Genomic DNA, 15,977 nt, shown 5'->3' on the forward strand with positions numbered 1-15,977 from the left:
GGGGAGGGTACAGCTTAGTGGTAGAGTGTGTGCTTAGCATGCACGAGGTCCTGGGTTCAATCCCCAGGACCTCCATTAAATAAATGGATACCTAGTTAGGTAGGTAGGTAAACAGATAGACAGGCAGACAAACAGACAGACCTAATTAGTTCCCCCGGACCAAAAAAAGAAAAAAAAGAAAAAGAAGCAGAGACAGAGAGCAGATGAGTGACTGCCTTGGGCAGGGAGTGGGGTGGTCGGGGGTAGGGGTAGGGGTAGGGGTGAGGGTGGGGGTGGGGATGACTGCTAACAGGAACAGGTATCTTTTTGGCCTAAAGAAAATGTTCTAAAATTAGATGGTGATAATGGCTTCACAAGTGTGAATATACCAAAAACCACTGACTGGTATACTTTAAGGCTGAATTACACAGCACACGTGTTATAGTTCAATGAAGCCATTTTTAAAAATTGCCAAGGTTTTAAAAAAAAAAAGGCAGTGCCCTGGTGATGGCCATGGGGAAGTGTCTCTGGACTTTCAGGAGCCTAACTGACTGAGGGGACAGCTGTGCTCAGAAATTCATCCCTGGTCCTCAAATTCATCCCTGGGCCTCGTCCTCAGCACAGAGGCCGTGCGTCCGTGGGCTGCTCCCAGCCAGGGCCAGGAGGTCAGTGAGGGAGGCTGTTGCTGGGAGACAGGTCTCTCTTGAGGACTCCCACTGCCTTTGTTGGAGCTGTCTGAGAACTGCACTGCCTCTGAGACTTTCCCTTCCAGCCTTCCTTCCTTCTTTCCCTCTCTCCTCCAAAGGGTTGGAACACAGCACCAAAAAACGAAGTGGGCATTTGGGGGTGAGGGGGGCTGTTCTAGATTAAAAGACTAAAGAGATACAGTACACAGATGCCACATGTGACCCATAACTGGATCCTAGACTGGGGGTGACAACAAGGACAATAAAAGTTCCCAAAAGGCATCTGTAGGACAACTGGAGAAATCTGAATATGGCCGGTATATCAGATAACATGACCGAATCAACTGTCAAGAGTCTTTGGTGTGCTAATGTGGGTGCTCACATAGGGGATGGCATTCTTAGGAAGTATTTAGGGGTGACGGGTCAGGATGTCTGCAACTTGTTTTCTTTCTTCCCTTAATTGAGGCACTGGGGATGGAACCCAGGACCTTGTGCATGCCAAACACGCGCTCTACCACTGAGCTATTATTCCCTCTGCCCCCTGCAACTTGCTTTCAAAAGATTCAATAAAGAAGACAGTCATACTGGGACATTATGCTGTACACCAGAAATTGACACACTGTAACTGACTATATTTCAATTTTTAAAAATGAAATAAAATAAAAAAGAAGACAGTCATAGACAAAAGCAGGCAAGGAAGAGAGAAACATTAGCAAAATACGGCAAAGGGTGAGCTAGTAGTGAATCTGGGTGGTAAGCACCTGTGTGGCCGCTGTACAGTTCCTTCACCTTTTCTGTATGTCCAACTTTTTCAAAATAAAAAGCTGAGAGGCGAAGGAGGGCTGCATAGCAACCAAGTACAAGGTATGGACCTCATCTGGGATTCTGATTCGAAGAAACCAACTACTGATGGTGCTGCCCTCACACCCTGGGCCTCTGCTTTAGAGAGGACATAGGACAGGAGCACAGCGGGACACTGAAGTGTGTCTTTTCCAGATTCAGGAAGTGGGAAGTGGGTGACGGAATAGATGAAGTAAGATGAGCCATGAATTGAGGTCTGGAGGGTCAGTCCACTCTAGTCGCTAATTTTCTATATATTTGAAATGTTCCCTACCCATGAGGTGAAAGTCAGAGCCACAATGTGGAAGGAGCCTGGGCCTCTGATGATCAAGGAGCCGTCACTTACCTCTGGACTTAGTTGATGAGAAAGAGAGAGAGAAAGAGTTGGATCTTGTTTAAACTACTGTTACTCCCCTCCCCCCCCCATTTAGAGCAAATCAGGCCTAAATGACAAACTCTCAGCCCCAAACCACCAGGAACATAGCTGTGACTGAACAAGTGGCGATGATGAAAAATGCACACCAGGGAGGAATGGGGTGTCTCAATTAAGAGGGTCTCAGAACTTATTATAGGATTTAGACTTTGATGGGGTGATTTGGGTGAGGGTCCAAGGAAGCAGGACTTTGCTGGATTGATGCTTTCAGAAGCAGGGTTAATTTTACGGTTGGAGCACTCTTCCAGAGCCTGGCCAGAGAACATGCTAAGGAGATGCTGATGACTGAGTGAAGAATAGATGAGTCAGTGCCCCACCTCTGGGCAGACTGCTAGTTTTCAGGGCTCTGAGATGCTCTGAAAGACCTTGGGGGAAGAGGCTGGTTTGGGAGGGGTTCAGAAGGGACCGGGCTAGAGTGTTGCCCAGTCCAGGCCAGACTTATTTCTTATAAGTAGGTGCAACAGCTGTCTACTTCATGGAACCTTCCAGTGTGGGCAAGCCCGAGCACTTACATACTAAAATATCCATTATTGGCTTATAAATTACTTTCTCTTTATTTCTCTTTTATCATAAAGTTAGAGTGTTGTACTGTTGTGAAATGATGTGACTAGATGGGTTACACTGACCTTCCAGTTTCCAGCCCTGCACGTGAGGAGCTTGTCACTCCATTCTTACAAGTAAAGAGCTGAACGAAGTGAGAAGCACTGAGATGACTGCAGAGACCAGGCCTGGCGAGAGACGCCCCACAAGCACTGTCTCCTTCATTATCCAGCAAGTATTTCCTGACATGTGCAAGGATGTGTGTTATGCCTTGAATCGTGTCCTCCAAAAGGATATGTTGAAGTCCTAACTTCCAGTACCCATGAATGTGACTTTATTTGAAAATAGGATCTTTGAAGATGTAATCAATTTAAGATGAGGTCATACTGGATTAGAGTGGACCGTAATCCAGTATGGCTGGTGTCCTTATAAGAAGAGAAGAGACAGAAACAGGGAGAATGCCGTGTGATGACAGAGGCAGAGATTAGAATGATGCGGCCACAAGCCAAGGAACACCAGGGATTGCTGGTGGCACCGAAGCTGAGAGAAAAGCATGGCCCTGGTGACACCTTGATTTTGGACTTCTAGACTCCAGAACTGAGAGAATAAATTTCTGTTGTTTCGTGGTGCCTTGTTATGAAGGCCCAGGAAACTAATACAATTGGACGCTAGATGGCGCTGTGAGCACAGCCCCATGTGCGAGAGTTGGGGAGGGCTCCTTAGAGGACGTCGCCTTCAAGCTGAGTCCCAAAGGAGGAGAAAGGGTGCCAGGCAGCCAGGATGGTGCAAAGACCCTGGAGTGGAAGAGAGCTGGGAGACTCAAGGAGCTGAGGAGTCAATGTGGTCAGAGTTCACCCTCTAATTTCTCAGAACTGAGAGTACTTCCTGGAAACTGGAAGTCTGCCCTGTGATCCCTGTCGCTAAGAACCAGAGCTTGGAGCAACAGAGGGTAAGTGTGATTAACATCTGAGGAAGGACATTCTATGGTGTGTCACGTCAGGAGAGGGGGTGTCAGTGTGCTTCTGCTTCCCTCAGTCAAAGGACAAGAGGCCCATGGCCAGGTCTGAGCCCAGTGCTGGTCACAGTGGGCGCCTTATGTCCACTGCGTGTTCTCGGGAGACTAACCATCCCACCTGCCCAGGATTGAGGGGTTTCTTGGGATGCAGGACGTTTGGTGCTACAACTGGAACCATCCTGAGCAAACAGAGATGGGTGGTCCCCTAAGATGGGTCAAATGCAGGGTTGGTGACTCAGACTTGTGCCTGATGTCCTGCTGACTCCTCCAGATGGACTTGATCCTAGGGGGCCATCTCCTGACACTTGGTTCAAAATCTGCAGATGCCTGGTAGGCTGATCCTCTCTCTGACACTGTTGCCATATCACTCCATATCTATTAATTTTGTCCTTTCTCCTAAAGTGTCTACACTTCCTCTGGCCCAAATCACACTTTGATCATCTCACTGGATTACAGTGGTAGGAATCATATTAATACAGTCAGCTCTAATTTGCTGAGCATTCGCTCTGCACCAGGTGCTGAGATATGGACTATACATACGTCACCGGACCCTTTCAACAGCCCTGGAAAGTAGGTGCTATCCTCACCCCCATTTATGGACAAGGAAATTCATAATAATGAGAAAATAACAACTAGCCCTTACCTGGAGCTCCTGCAGGTTGGGGTAGGGTCTGCATCACCTGATGCCCAGCAAATAGCAGAAACTCACATGGGAAAAGATCCTAGCTTGTGGCCCCCTCCTCTTCTCTGCCAGTCTCAGCCCCTCACCCTCACTACCAGCTATCAGGAGAGGTGGTGCCTTGGGGCTGCAGGTGGCCTGGGCCACCTGGCTCTATGGAGGGTGAGGAGAGCCTGTGTTGGACGAGGATATGTTTAATCAGTCTTGCTGCCTCAGGGCTGTTGTCTGGAAACCAGGATGGGGCTTTCACTGAAGGGGACTGCCAGGGCAGGAGGTGGTGTGTGCGCCCAGGAGAGTTTGTGAGCACGAGAGTTAGCATTACACTGCACCCTCCATGGGGTAGGTCTGTCCCACCAAAGCTTTGGTGCCCACCCAGGACCAGGCCCCAAGCAGACCCCTGGGGGGAGGAGCAGAACACAGGCTTTTGGGTCATGTAGACCTTGGCTACGTGACCCAGAGCAATTTACTTCACCACTCTGAATGTCAGTTTCTCTATCTATAAAATAAATAAAAATAAGATATTCATGGAAAGCACTGCACTTAGTGCCCGGCACATAAAAAGTGACTGTAAATGATAGATGTTAATAATAGAGTGCACACTTTACGAATACTCACTGAATTTACATAATACGGCACATGGGGCTAGATGTATGTGAATACACATTATTTCCTTCCTTCTGCTGCTTTTTGAGGCTTTTTGTTCTTCTTTTTCTAATTGTTTTAGGTGGTGGGTTAACTTGTTTATTTGAGATTGTTCTTCTTTTTTGAGAAAGGCCTGTATCGCTATAAACTTCCCTCTTAGCACTGCCTTTGCTGTGTCCCATAGGTTTTTAGTGGTTGTGTGTATGTGAATACACATATGCTCGCTGGCAGGGCTGACTTCCCCATCAGACCTCCTCAGGAGGCTTAGTGTTGAGGACCTGTGGTAGCTTGAGGGTCCTATGAAAATGTTTTAATTTTAATTTATTTTAAAATTGGAAAAAAAGATAATATAATAATAATGAATCCAGCCTGGATGATATGTTTTTATATCAACACAGTTGTAACGTATAATTTGGGGGGGGGTTGGGGGGTAATTAGGTTTACTTATTTATCTATTTACTTATTTGTTAATGGAGGTACTGGGGTTGAACCCAGGACCTCATGCATGCTAGGCATATACTCTACCACTGAGTTATACCCTCCCCCTTAATTTTCACTATTTTTCTAATGGAGAGAGGGGCCCACAAAGTAAAAGTGATTAGGGCTCCTGAAAGTCATCCTGTGACCTTGAACATGGGTAAATCCGTGTGTGGTTGTGACTTCAAGTGCAAATAAGCGTATTTGCCCTTGAGCATCCGTACAGGTCTCTGTGTCTGTGAGCAAGTGGGTGTTGTGGGGGAAGTTTCTGGGAACTTGAAGGGGAGGGAGAAGCCATTGGAGGTCTAAGCTGAGGGCAGGAAGGGCACTGGTGGCCATGTGGGCTGCCCTCACCAGCAACACTGCCAGGAGTCAAGGTGATGCTCTGGGGAAAGAGGGCTTGATGTTCCCAAATCCGCCAGCAGGGGGCACCCAGAGTCAGCCCTGTCTAGACTTGGAACCCTGGGGATCCACACATTCACAAATTTGGACACAGGAGGGGAATGTGGCCTCACTTCATAGAGGAGGCCCACAGTGGGGAACATTCTGGTTCAGGCCCACCTCGAGGCGGGACTGCTGGCTTCCCAGTCCAGAGTTCTCTCACTGACCTTGACTCACATAGGGGCCTCCACAGGGACCTCATTCATAAGCACCTGGGTCTCTCACCAGGGACTCATTCAACTCATTCAGAGATACCTGGAGGCCTCCTGGGTAGCCAGCCCACACTCACCTCCAACTCCCCATCTGCCTCATCCCTCATCTTTCAGGAAGCAGGTCTTCCCTGGCCAACTCCTCTAGAGCCCTGAAGTCTGTCCTAAGGGTAATGACAATGGCTTTTTATTTACTGCATACTTTCTCTGTGCCAGGCAGCCTGCCAAGCACCTTACAGGGTCCACCACTTTTGATCCCACGAGAAAGGTTCCATCAAGAGGCTAAGTCAAACATGCAAGGCCACAGCTAGCATGTGGCAGAGCCGGAATTTGAACTTGGGACTCTGAGTTCAAAGCCTATACTCACTGTCACTGTGGGACAAGGGGAGGCTCTGAGCAGTGACATGATGGCCCCTCGGGCCATTGACTCTTACTTCTAGAAAGAGCCAAAGGAACACAGACTGATGGATGCTCAGAGGGAAATGAGAGAATTTGGTCCAGTCACTCACATTTTATGGATGGGGAACCTGATGACCAGGGAGGGGAACTGACTAGCCCAGATTCCAGTGGGACCAGGTCACCTGAGTCACAATCCTGCCATTTTTCTCATCCTAGAAGGCTGCTTGGGACACTACGAATGTGGCACAGGGGAAGCTGCTCAGTAAACCTTGGTTAAATAAGTGAATGATTGTCTATCTCTCTGACTAGACTGTGAGCTCCATTAGAATAAGGACTCTTCTCAGTTCATCTTTTTATTGTCAACACCTGGAGCAGGGTTGGCTGTTGACCTTTTCATCACTTCAGCAAATATTTGTTGAACTTCCATTATGTGCTGTGCCCTAGGCTAGCCTCTAGGCACACAAGGCCAAATAGGATACCTTTCTTTCCTTCAAGGTGTGCACATCTAATGAAGGAGACAAACAAGGACCCAGGCCATTCTAATATAGTGTGAGCTTTAATATGCAAAGGATTCTTATGAATCAATAACAAAAGACCAATATCTCAATAGGAAAAAAAAGTGGGCAAAAGATATGAATTCACAAAACAAGAAAACAATCAATAAACTTGAAAAGATGCTGAACCTTGTCATAATTAGAAAAATGCAAACTAAAATGAAGCACTATTTTCTGCCTCTCAGGCAGAGAATAAGAAGATTGAGATTCACCAAATCAGTACTACAGTGCACTAAAAATCATCAGTATGACTTTTGGAGGGCAACTTAATAATAATGACTTATATTACTCTTTGACTTAACACTTCACCTCCTAGAAATTTATCTGACAAGGATATTCATATATACACACAAAGAAGTATACACTTGGATGATTAATTCAGCATTGCATGTGAGAGAAAACTGGAGACTATCCAATGTCCATCATTTGGAGGCTGGTTCAGTTTGTTATGATTTATTCATACAATGGAATGTTGTGCAGCCACCAAAAGGAATAAGATTACCCCTAGCATTCTGACGTCAAAAGAGACTCCATTTAGGTTTCATGAAAAATGCATGTTGGTTTCAAAACTTACTACAAAGTTACAGTAATCAAAACAGTGTGGCACTGGCATAAAGACAGATATACAGACAGACCAACAGAACAGAATTGAGAGCCCAGAAATAAACTGAAACATCTATGGCCAATTGATTTTTGACAAGAGTGCCAAGACCATTCAATGGGGGTGGGGAATAATCCCTTTAACAAATGGTGCTAGGACAACTGGACAGCCCCCTACAGAAGAATGAAGCTGGACTTCTATCTCACTCCATTTACAAAAATTAACTCAAAGTGAATCAATGACCTTGATCACATTCTTGCCAATGTCCTTTGATACACAGAAGTTTTAAATTTTTATGAAGTCCAAACACAGAATTACCTTATGACCCAGCAATTTCACTCTTAGGTATATACCAGAAAGAAATAAAAACATATGTCGACACAGAAACTCGTACACGAATGTTAATAGCAGCATTATTTATAATAGTCAAAAGGTTGAAACAACCTAAATGTCCTTCAGCAGATGAATGGGTAAATTGTGATAAATTTATACAATGGAATATTATTTAGGCATAAAAAGGAACAACAGACATACTGATACATGGTACAACTTGGATGAATCTCGAAACATTATCATAAGTGAAAGAAGCCAAACACAAAAGGTCACATATTGTATGATTATTTTCATAGGATATACCAAGAACAGGCAAATCCATAGAGCCAGAAAGCAGATTAGTAGTTAGCAGGGCATGGGAGGGAGAAATGTGGAGTGATTATTTAATGTGTATGGGGTATTTTGGGGGGGGTAATGAAAACATTTTGAAACTAGAGGGAGCTGGTGGTTGCACAACATTGTGAATACACTAAACACCACGGATATGCACACTTTAAATGGTTAACTGTAGGTTATGTGCATTTCACCTCATTTAAAAAAACATGGTAACAAAAAAAGGCAGGTTGAAGACAATATACTCCATTTACACTTTAAATGATACAGATAGATACACCCGTGGTGGTACAGACATCCACATATACTACATCCACATATACATCCACAGTCCTCGCTCCCCACTGCAGTGTGGGACAGTGAAAATGACCATGCAAGCTGAAATCTTGCAAAGAGAACTTAATAATTAACAGGAACAATTAGGATTGTTCTGTGACCTTTAAAAGTTGTTGTCAAAGCATTAAAAACTCCTTATGGTCTGTTATAAATGTATAAAGAAATGAAAAAGTAATACAATTAAGAATAAATTTAGTATTTGTTAAATCACTAGTGTAATTGAAACTAGAAACATTGAGAATTAAAGTGTTTTCTTTCTTTTATAAAAACGTACTGAGGATGATCCAGCTACCCAACTCTGGGTATGTATTCAAAGGAAGCGAAATCACTATCTCAGAAAGGTACCTGCACCCCATGTTCACTGCAGCATTATTCGTGATAGCCAGTGTTTGGAAACAAACTAAGTGTCCACTGATGGATAAATGGCTAGAGAAAATGTGGTATATCTGTATACACACTGGAATATAATTCAATCTTTAAAAAGAAGAAAAGCCTGCCACTTGGCGACAACATGGAAACTGAAGTACATTATGCTAAGTGAAATAAGTCAGACAGAAAAGAAGTCAAACGCTGCATGGTGTCATTTGTATGTGGAATCTGGAAAAAGAAAAAGAAAGAAAAAAGCTGAACTCACAGAAGCAGAGAGTGGAATGGTGGTTGCCAGGGGCTGGAGAGGTGGGGGAAATGAGGAGAGGTTGATAAAAGGGTATGAACTTTCCGTTATAAGATGAATGATTCAGAGGCCCTAATGCATAGCCTGGTGACTAGAGAAGATGCTACTGTACTGTATAATTGCTGCGAGATTAGATCCTCTCCCTATAAGAAAGAGTCATTATGTGAGGTAACGGATGTGTCAATCAACTTGACAGTGGGAATCTTTTCACAGTGTATACATATAGCAAATCATCGTGTTGTACACTTTAAATATATTACTATTTTATATGTCAGTTATACCTCAGTAAATCTGGGGGGAAATTTTCAAGAGTAGTTGGAACACCTCTTGCCTTCCGCTGGTTGTGCAACTCAGGATACGGAATGAGCACTTTTTCCATGCATTGGTGAATTATCACACCCCTTTCCAAGTTTAGATCAACTTCAAAAACATTTTATCCTTTGTATTTCCAATGTCATGGAATAGATCTGGGAGTTCCTCCCTGCTTTCTTTTAAAATTCAACAAATATTTATTGAATCCTTACAATGTACAAAGCAAGAAGTCTAAATTTTGGGGAGTTCCTTTGATGCGATGTTTTTGCTGGCATCACTTCCTTGGGACATGTTCATTCTTTTCGCAGAACCACTTTTGTTATTTATATGTTGACAAACATGCCCTCGCTGCTTCCCTGGCTGCATACCTAGAGTTTCTGGAACAGCGACTAGCTGTGGTGTCAGCATTCCCACAGCGAGCTACTTCTTTCATCACCCCAGTTATGTTCCATCCGGGCTCACTTTCAGGGTCATCACTCTGCACTTCTGTGCCGCACTTTCGTGCTTGTTGGCCAGTTCCCTCTTGTGCTTATACACGTTTGTAAAATATCACAAGGGTTTATCATCGGGAGACAGGAGGCAACACATCTACAGGCTTTGCTGTCTGTGTAGGAACCGAAAAACTCGCATGGTGACCAATCAGTGGGAGGCTTTGAAAGAAGTGATGTAATTGGTCACTGACCATTATGTACACCTGTCATTTCCACAGCGATTTGTGGACAGAGGAGCAAGTAGCAAACCTATACTTTACTCATAGTTACAGTTGCAATTACTCATAGTTAACATGGCAACTGAAATTTGAACCATGTTACTGAGGGACTGGTGTTATTTAACCAGACTGTGGTGTCTGAAACTCGTTCAAAGCAAGGACTGCTTATGTACTGTATATGTTTGTGTGTAAATTATTAACAGTGACTTTCCCTGGTATTGGATTGGGATCTTATAAACTTCTACAGTTTAATTTTTAAAAAAGGCTGTGAAGTGGAATCAAACCTTGATCTGAAGCCATTTACTAGCTGTGTGACCTCTGGCAAATTACTAAACCTCTCTGAGAATCATTTCTGAAATGAGAATGATAGTCCCCGCCTCATAGGCTTGTAGTGAGAAGTCAATGAGATAACACACAAAAACCACTTAGTGTGGTGCTAGGCAAGTGTTCCACAAATGTCATCATTATTACTGTTACTAAAATTTAGTCTTGAGAAGTGCTGCAATGCAGGCAGCTCTCGGGAGGCCAACCTCATCCGGAGAGGGGAGCAGAAACGCACCATGTGACCTTTAGGACACCTTCCAGTGCAGCCTCCCAGGCATCTAAGATCTCAGGCTTCCTTGCTGCCAGGGGAAGGGCTAGTGGCCAGTGCTCAATGCCCTCCCCCAATACATGCCTCCACCGGTCTGGGCAGCTATTGGCTACCTTCTTGGCCAGAAGGCACCATGACTAGTGAATAGCAGGCAGATGACCCTTAGGGACATGCCTCAGCGACCAATACTCTGGCAGCTGATGTCAGCTATACCTCCCACTGGACACTGCCTACACTGAATACTGGATAAAGTCCAAAGCCTCCCCAGCCTGGCCTTTGGAGCTGGCCTGAATCTGGACTCCACAGCTTCCATATTCTTTCCTCTTCTGAATAGACAAATCCTTTGCTTCTGAATAGACATCGCCCACCTTTGCTCAAGCTGTGCCCTGCCTGGCATGCCCTCTAATCCGATCCCCCTGGCAGGGCTGAGCCCCAGCTCTGCCTCCTCTCTAAAGCCTCCTGTGTCAGCCTGGGCCCTCCTCTGAGCTCAGAGCACTGCTATGCACCTGATACCTGGGCTAAACTCTCATCTTCACAACAGCCTACTAGGAAGTCATTACTGTCCGTTTTTTGCTCAAGAGGAGAATGAACAAAAACTCACTCAGCTGAGAGAGCTTGAGCTGTTTCCAATGTCCAGACTCTTCCCCGCAAAACCCTCCTTTCAGAGGTGGGTGCTGCTACCTCTATCAGCCCCCCTGCCCACAGGGGACTATCAGCACTTGGGGCAGGACCCTTGCTTCATCCAGCTTCCACCCTGCATGGCAGCTTGCAGGGACAGGCAAGGTGATTTTGCCTTTTCAGCTTGGCCCCACATCAGCTAAGCCAATTCTGTGTAATAAGGACATTAGGTTTTAGTGCTTCTCTATAGTGGCACAATTTGGGTTGAGTCAGTTCTTTACTGGGCAGATCTACATGGTGCCTAGATGAATGTTTAGCATCTCTGGGCTCAAAATGTCAGGAGCCACCACCCCCCCTAGTTACTGAGAAAATGAGAAACCGTGGCACCTCTGGAGAAGGGGCCTGGGGAGAGGGTACCATGCCTAGGCAAAACCAGTCTGTTACACAAACAACCACAGAAGATGAAAGCCTGGGTTTGGAACTTGGACTTGGATAAAATAATCCCAGCTACAGGACCCTGATGCCATATGAGGCTCAGCTTCCTCATCTATGCAGTGCGGACAATGATAATGCAATCACCCTCAGAAAGCATTTAGCACAGGTCCTGGCCCACTTAACATGTCAATGGCAATAAGCTCTTAACATTTAAACCTATAAGGCTTTCCAGAAAAATTAGTTAACTGAGCAGGAAAACAAAATCTCTTGCAGATAATAAATCCTGATTTTTGTTTGTTTGTTTGTTTCAGATCTAAAACCACAGAGTCCCTAGAAGACAAGTGTCTGGTGAAAACTTGTCATGCCAATGGTTCTGCCCCAAAGGAGGTGACAACCTGCTTGAGGAGCTCTAACAAGTATACTGACTTAGACACAGTTCCCCTTGGCTTTGCAATTGGCAAAGAAGAGAGAAAAATTGGCAAAAATTTGGCAAAGAAATGGCTTCTGGAGCCCAGATTGTAGGTTCCCAGGCTGGAAAGGTTGGTGGGTGAGGACCCTGAGTAAGATACACAGCAGGGAGCCCACTCCTTTTTCCTGCTGGCACAGATCCATATCCAAAATCAAAATCTCACCCTTTAGGGCAGTTTTACACATGGAAGAAAAAAATATAAGTATATATATTTAGTGCCTGGCAAGAAAATTAGAGAGAGTCATAACCATTTTATAGATGGAAAAACTAAGTCTCAGAGTGGGGAAATGACTTACCCAAAGTCAAAGTTCTAGAAAAGCACAGAAGGACCCCAGCTGTGAATCCAAAGCTGTACCACTGTCCAAGAATGAGGAAGTGAGATGCATGTTGGGAAATTTTTTGGAGAGCTTGCAGTGCCATCTGGGGGTGGGATGTGGCTCCACGTCTGTTAGGGCAGGAGTGACAATGATTCCTCTCTTGCTGCAGCTGGAGTGACTGTGGCCTGCTGGCTACAGAATGGGGGGGTGGGGGGGTTGGTCACGCCCAGCTAGATGTCCCAGCAGAAGGGCAACCTGATAACCTCGGCAAGTGTAGTGGCCAAGAAGACCGGAGGAGCATTCCAGCACTGACACCTTTGTTCACACGGGTGTCAGCAAATTGGCTGCCACTCTGCGGGCCAAATGAATTGTCGGGGGGCAGGCAGGGAGCATCAGTGTGGAGGACTTCCTCACTGCTAACTGTCCTAGGCTCCTTTGTTGCCTCTACCTGGATTATAAAATGAGGGGGTTCTACCCTTTGGAGATGCAGAAGGTTAAGTGTGGAGTGGAGGGTGGGAAGTCACGGATATTGTCCAGAGGAGGTATCTTCTAGGAGGGAAGAGCGAGTCAGGCAGAAGTCAGATTGATCATTTCTAACCTGCATAGTCTCTGATCCTCTGTTTTCTTCAGGTATGAGCAAGTCTCTGCTCGAGTCTCCAGCTTCATCATGTCTCCTCCTAGATATCTTATTTTTCTATCACAGATGAAAAGTTACCTCCTTTGAGAAGCCCTCTCTGACTCCACCCAGGCTGAACTAGGTACCACCTCCTCTGTGCTCCCAGGGCCTCAACCTCCACCCACTACAGCGTTTATCACAGATGCTGACGTGGCTTGCCTGTTGCCCTCCTCAGACTCCAAGGACAGGAACTGTGTGTCTGTCCTTTTCTCCACCAGATCCTCAGCCTCTGGCAGCTCCACTAGCACGTAAAGAATTAGTGCTGATGATTCCAGGAGGCTGAGGGAGAGGTCTGGGAGCCCAACAACCTCTCTCAGGAAGTGGGGGAGAGAGCCCTGTGGGAACCCCCTTTGGGCAACTTTTAATTTTTAATTTTTAAAAAATTGAAGTATAGTTGATTTATAATGTTGTGTTAGCTTCTGGTGTACCACACAGTTATACATATATTTTTTGTTTTTCACATTCTTCTTCATTATAGGTTATTACAAGATATAGAATGTAGTTCCCCATGCTATACATTAGGACATTGTTGTTTACCTGTTTTATATATAGTAGTCTGTATCTGCCAACCTCAAACTCCTAATTTATCCCTGCCCCTTTTTTCCCCTTGATAACTATAAATTTGTTTTCATTTTCATATTCTTTTTCACCATAAGCTACTAAAAGATATCGAATATAGTTCCCTGTGCTATACAGTATAAACTTGTTTATCTATTTTATATATACCAGTCAGCATCTACAAATCTTGAACTCCCAATTTATCCCTTCCCACCTACTTCCCCCCAGGTAACCATAAGTTTGTTTTCTATGTCTGTGAGTCTCTTTCTATTTTGTAAATAAGTTCATTTGTATCATTTTAAAAAAGATTCCGCATATAAGAGATATACGATATTTGTCTTTCTCTATCTGACTTTACTTAGTATGATAATCTCTAGGTCCACTTATGTTGCTGCATATGGCATTACTTCATTCTTTTTTATGGCTGAGTAGCATTCCATTGTATAAATATACCACATCTTTATCCATTTATCTATCAATGAACATTTAGGTTGCTTCCACATCTTGGCTATCATAAATAGTGCTGCTATGAACATTGGGGTGCATGTACCTTTTTGAATTAGATTTTTCTCCAGATAATATGCCCAGCAGTGGGATTGCTGGATCATACAGTGAGTATATTTTCAGTTTTTTAAGGAATCTCTATACTGTTTTCCACAGTGGCTGCACCAAATTACATTTCCACCAACAGTGTAGGAGGGTTCCCTCTTCTCCACACCCTCTCCAGCATTTATCGTTTGTGAATCTTTTAATGATGGCCATTCTGACTGATGTGAGGTGATAACCTCATTGTAGTTTTAATTTTCATTTCTCTGATAATTAGTGATACTGAGAATCTTTTCATGTGTCTATTGGCCATCTGGATTCCTTTGGAGAAATGTCTATTGAGGGCTTCTGTTGGGCAACTTTCTTCTCTGTACTTCACTTACTGATCTGTAAAATGGGGTTGATCTGTGTGTAAAGCACAAAGTAGGACAGGTGGAAGCAGTGTCAGCCACTGTAGTTAGTTTTTTTTTAGTGTAAAATCCTCCAGGGCTCAAATTCCAGCTTTTCCACTTCCTGGCTATGAGATATTACTAAGGCCCCTAATCTTTGAGCCTGTTTCCTCTTCTAATAATGGCGAAATACAAGACCTCCCAGAAGGAGAGAGCGCTGAATCCTAACCACTAGACCACCAGGGAAGACATCCCAGAAGGAGAGCTGAAACCAGGTACTAGTCAGCACTGGCTAAATGGGAGCCAGTGATGACCTTCATCATCCCGTTTTATTTTTAACCAACCTGTGGACGTGGTAGTAAATTCTTCCCCCTTGTCCGGGTACCCAGGACCCCAGTTTTGTCCCAGCTCACCATAGTTAACAACTTTTTATGCATCTTACCAGGCGGCTGGTGCACACACCCGCCCACCACCACTCCCAACACGTTCTTTCACAAAAAACGGTAGCACCAATCTGCGCTGTTCCTTTTGCCCCTTTTCCATCTAAAGTATCTTTGAAGTTGGCCCACATTAGCGCATATTGAACTTTTTTTTTTAGTGGCTGCAGAGTATTCCACTATATGAATTTTTTTTTATGTGGGTTATTTTTTAACGTGGTTGCCGTTACTATTAACAGTCTGGGAACTTCCAGGACGCGGGATACATAGAGCTGTAGAGCTGGAGTCCGGCACCCGGTTCCAGCCCTGGCTCTGCCCAGAATTCGCCCAGCTGGCTCAGGCTCCCTCTTCCCCACCGGTACCATTGCGGGGTTGGGGGTGGGGGTGGCGGATTGGGGTGCGACTAGCCTAGCGGGTCCAGTGTCCGAGCGCGGGTCAGCGAGAAGCTCGTGCAACGGTTCCCAGCTAGGTCAACCTTTCGGCGAAGCCACTTCGCTATAACAGCAGCACCAAACGCAGGGACGAGACTGGCACAATCGAGCTCGGAACCGGTTACAGGCCCTCCCTCCTCAGTACCTCACCTCGGGGCAGCAATGCTCAGCTTACCACCTACTCACCCCCGCCTCGGCCGCTTCAGCCTCTGTCTCGAAGACCTGAAGGTTGCAGCTGTCCTTGCTCCTTTAAGGGGGCCGAGCCCGGGCTCCGCTACTTCCGCCCCAAAGCAACATGGCGCTAGCAGGGAGAGGAGG

At 45.2% G+C, this 15,977-nt stretch overlaps 1 protein-coding gene across 5 annotated transcripts in view; it reads right to left on the reverse strand.

The window, feature by feature from the left end:
* KYAT1 (kynurenine aminotransferase 1) overlaps positions 1 to 15,976 on the reverse strand; it is a 28,737-nt gene extending 12,761 nt beyond the window's left edge. Inside the window, exon 1 of one of the 5 annotated variants that reach the window (XM_031677638.2) lies at positions 15,846 to 15,976. The gene's annotated coding sequence lies outside the window, so the exon portion shown is untranslated. Of the gene's footprint in view, positions 1 to 12,601; positions 12,650 to 15,834 lie in introns of those variants that run through there. The other 4 variants (XM_072960238.1, XM_015240273.3, XM_072960235.1 and 1 more) reach the window with 4 other exon arrangements.
* Position 15,977: the final 1 nt, after the last annotated feature.

This window comes from Vicugna pacos, chromosome 4, assembly GCF_048564905.1.
Source record: "Vicugna pacos chromosome 4, VicPac4, whole genome shotgun sequence".
Lineage (NCBI taxonomy): Eukaryota > Metazoa > Chordata > Mammalia > Artiodactyla > Camelidae > Vicugna > Vicugna pacos.